The 4,500-nt window shown below is 36.3% G+C and overlaps 2 long non-coding RNA genes across 2 annotated transcripts in view; both read right to left on the reverse strand.

Annotated features, from left to right (window-relative positions):
* Positions 1 to 3,765, reverse strand: part of LOC107602745 (uncharacterized) — a 12,799-nt gene extending 9,034 nt beyond the window's left edge. Inside the window, exons 1-2 of the long non-coding RNA XR_001611067.1 lie at positions 3,755 to 3,765; positions 3,448 to 3,449 (exon numbers count right to left, since the gene is read on the reverse strand). This is a non-coding gene — a long non-coding RNA (uncharacterized lncRNA). The remainder of the gene's footprint in view (positions 1 to 3,447; positions 3,450 to 3,754) is intronic.
* A 92-nt stretch (positions 3,766 to 3,857) lies between these two features.
* LOC107602746 (uncharacterized) overlaps positions 3,858 to 4,500 on the reverse strand; it is an 18,431-nt gene continuing 17,788 nt past the window's right edge. Inside the window, exon 3 of the long non-coding RNA XR_001611068.1 lies at positions 3,858 to 4,106. This is a non-coding gene — a long non-coding RNA (uncharacterized lncRNA). The remainder of the gene's footprint in view (positions 4,107 to 4,500) is intronic.

A 4,500-nucleotide genomic window follows, 5' to 3' on the forward strand; every position in this document is an offset into this window, starting at 1 on the left:
GACAGATCCTTGTGGCACTCCATATTTTACTAGTGATAATCGAGATGACTCCCCATTTAAATTAGCAAAGTGGTAGCGATTGGACAGGTAGGATCTAAACCATCTTAAAGCCTGCCCTTGGATACCTGTATAGTTTTGTAATCGATCTAGGAGTATGTCATGATCTATAGTATCAAATGCAGCACTAAGATCAAGTAAAACTAGCAATGCGATGCAGTCTTGGTCTGACGCAAGAAGCAAGTCATTTGTAATTTTAACAAGTGCAGTTTCTGTGCTATGGTGGGGCCTGAAACCTGACTGAAATTCTTCATAGAGATATTTTTGCAGCAAGGAGCACAATTGAGCAGACACAACTTTTTCTAAAATTTTAGACATAAAAGGAAGATTTGAAATGGGTCTGTAACTTGCCAGTTCACTAGGATATAGTTGTGGTTTCTTAATAAGAGGCTTAATAACCGCCAGCTTGAATGGTTTTGGGACGTGACCTAAAGACAACGACGAGTTAATAATATTGAGAAGCGGTTCTTCTGCTATCCACCTTTTTCTTGTCGTATAAATGGGCGCGGCCATTTGTAAATTATATGGGTCTGGCATCCGGTCTCATCTGCGTCCACTCCTTCCAGCTAATTTTAGCTGAGCAAAACAGTTCGTTTTGCTGCTTGATATTGAAAGTTGGTGTGTCTTATCATATTATTTTAATGTATTATCTTAATTATGAACACACAGGTTTGTAGTGCAAACAGTTTTACCGTTTACTGCACGTTGTTATTCTCCTCGTTATTTACCTATAGCGGCTAATGAACCGGAAGTCTCACCCATAGGCTTACTTCCGCATTGAAGAAAAAGGTGGATAGGTAAAAACTGTTTCAGTAATTTAGTGGGTACAGGATTGAACAGGCATGTTGTTGATTTAGATGCAGTCGATTTTATCAGTGAAGAAATTCATAAAGTCATTACTATTAAACTGTGAGGGAATATTTAGATCGGGTGGCGTCTGGTTATTTGTTAATCTAGCCACTGAGCTAAATATAAAAGCCTTGGATTTTTTTGGTTATTTTCTATGAGTTTGTGGATATGCTTGGCCCTGTCTTAAGATGTCTTAAAATGTATTTATTTTTCTAACATTGAAACTTAGACCGCGTTATTAGATTACCTTTTGACTTTATGAATACATATAAATGACAACTTTTTTGTGCAATTATTTAAAGATCACATCTACCATTTTTGTCACTGGTGTTACCTTATTTGGCAATATTAAAGGTTTTTATAAACTATTATTTCTTGATTTTTTTCAGCACATGTAGTCATAATTGCAGAAAAATAATGAAAATGCAAGAAATAAGGATATTGTGTTTTATTTAACGTTACAGAAAAAACAGTAACACCAGTGACACAATGAATGACCAGTGACATACATAAGACCTGATATACTGATCTTCACTGTTGTTATCCATAAGGAAGGTGACACCAGTGACAGTAACACCAGTGACAATTTCCATGAAAAATGCATTTTACAAAATGGCTGCTGCAAGGTATCAAACCACATGTTGTCAATCATGGTATACTCACTAAATTAAGTAGTTTAAAGGGGTCATATGACGTTGCTAAAAAATAAAATTATTTTGTGTATTTGGTGTAATGTAATGTGTTTATGCGGTTTAAGGTTAAAAAAACACATTATTTTCCACATACTGTACATTATTGTTTCTCCTCTATGCCCCACCTTTCTGAAACGCGTCGATTTTTACAAAGCTCATCGGTCTGAAAAGCGAGGTGTGTTCTGATTGGCCAGTTATCTAATGCGTTGTGATTGGCCAAATTCCTCAAGCGTGTGATGGAAAGGTTACGCCCCTTACCATGTTGTGATGCCGTGCCCCGGCGTGACGAGACAAAACCAATAAAACCCATTATAAACAAGGCATTTGTTGCATCCAGTGGGGATATAATTACTGATTATAGTTACTTATACTGTCTTTTTACGTGTTGTGTTGCATCGCGCTGTGTAAACAAAAAAACATTTCTGCATTTGTGATCGGAGAAACGACAAACAACTAGCGCTACTCTACACTGCTGAAAACTCGCGTTTGAATCATCAGTGGCAAATCCTTTAAATATGAAAACGTACTTACAGGCTGTGAGTCAGCATTATTTATTATCATCATAGACTGTTTAGGGTCAGCACGAAGGGGAAACAGGGGAACTGAATTCACCGGAACACCGGCATTGTAGGCTAATCTACCAGGAAACAGTCCTCGTCCTACGTAAAATGCGTTGCACACATCTGAATATTTGGTTTGAACTGTTCTGGAACAGTGTTGTAAATACAACTTAACCACTGATTTCTAGTTGTGTCCTCTTTTGGAAGACCAAACAAAGTAGTTTCGCTTTCAGAACGAAACACACAGCGTCTCCACGACATGGCGGTGGCGGCAACAATACTACAGCGAAAATCAAAGTTATGCTTCTTTCTTTGCGTGAACATTTGGGCGGTGTTATGCCAATCTTCCCACACAGTGACGTAGACATTTGGGGGCGTGTTTAATCGAGGCGTTTTGGGAGGGCGTGGACGAGTCTTAACTTTTATAAAGAATATCTCTTTGGGTTTGAGACTTTAGTCTTTGTAACTTTAGGGATCTTATCTATTCACGGACAGCTTGTAACACTCCAAAGAGAAAGGAAAACTTGAAATCGCATCATATGACCCCTTTAATCCATTTGTATTCTAGTTTTTTACAATTCCCTAACAATAAATTAGGTCATACCAGTGACTTAAACTAAAAGCTTCATATGAAATCATGAGATAAATGAGAACATTTCTTATAACTAACAAGAGACAGTGGACTTATCATGGACCTTTTTTATAGATCTTTAGGAAATAGGAAGGAAGTCAAGTGATGTCATCAGTGTGATTTTTATTTCAAAGTAAACTATTTTTGTTAAACAGTAACACCAGAGACACAACTCTAGGGGACCACTACTTTTATTATATATTTTATAATATTTATTCGGAATTAATTTTTATTTATAATTTTTTTTAAAGCCATTTACATTTGATAGTTATGAATACACTATTATGTTATAAATGGTAGAAAAAACGGTTTTGACCTCAAAATAAAGCACTTTCCCTCTGTATATGGCTGTGAGGAAAGCAGTTTTGTGGTGCTTGGAATTATATATAATTAATAAAAAAAATATATAAAAAATACAAGGACAATATGTGACACTTACCATGCATTGTTTCTTATTGACTAACTTCAAAGGAGATTGTTCTGTTGTGTTTTGGTAATTAACTTATTCTTATTACATGTCATGTGGTGAAAGGATGCAGGAAGGTCCAGATGCTAATAAATCTGTTTTTGTTTTTTTAATGTGTGCGTAATGTTTAACATTATGTTAATGTGGGCGGGAACAATGCCACCTAAAGTAACAAGGTAGATGGTTTTCTACAACTACAGGTTTTTCCAAACAAATGGAAGGAACAAGCAGAGAGGTACACAAACAATCTTCTTTATTTGACACTTAAATATAGACTAAAAAATATAATCATACAAAACACAAATTCGTTAGAGAAATACACAAATCATGAATACAATACTGTTGTTACATAAAAAATAATATTCAGTGGCCACCTGTAATGATTTATCTTGACTTGACAATATCAATATCCCTTGGGATAATTCAACATTTAGGAAGGAGAAGAAAAACAAAAACAAAACCCCAATAAATTCAATACAAACAAAACCCTCAAATTCACACTTTCCCGCAAATCTGTAAAGCAAAAATAAAATTACCCTCACTCAAAATAAAACAAAACAAAACCGCAAACCACACAACAAGCAAACAAAATAAAAAAACAATAAACCCTCCCAGCAGATTATAGCCCTTGTTGGTTATAAGGGAATTGACAATCAAAGATAAGAGTAGCTACCCACAATTCTCAAAACCACAAAACAGAATACCAAAATTAAAGAAAATACAATTAAAGCAGTCAAAAAAAAAAAAAAAAAAAAATGCTGGTTGATTTTAACACACACAGACCCACAAACAAGCGTTCACTCGCAAACGCTCATCCCAAACACACGCTCTCACACACACACACACACACACTTAATTCGCTATAATGCGACTTGAACAGACACACAGTCGAGAGCACGTGAAGGAAGGCGAACAACTTCTCCCCAGCACAGCACCACGGTCAAGCCGCCACACAGCAGCAAAACAGCAACGGACGAATTTCTATAAAATAATTACCCGATTTGGTCATTAGCCACACATACTCTAACATTTTAAAATTACATCTTTAAATAACAAACAACTTACAAAATACCATATAAGGCCCAACCTGCAGCACAATTAACTGTCTCTCAATAAGAGTGGTGAACAATCCACCAATACTGCCTGGATCACGCCTGAAATGCGTTGAAGCGGTTGAACACCCTCAGGCCCACGCCCAGAGTTAGAGAAGAATTCCAACCTTATACAGGTTGTGGCGTTGACTAC

This window comes from Sinocyclocheilus grahami, unplaced genomic scaffold (assembly GCF_001515645.1).
Source record: "Sinocyclocheilus grahami isolate Dianchi unplaced genomic scaffold, SAMN03320097.WGS_v1.1 scaffold334.1, whole genome shotgun sequence".
NCBI lineage: Eukaryota > Metazoa > Chordata > Actinopteri > Cypriniformes > Cyprinidae > Sinocyclocheilus > Sinocyclocheilus grahami.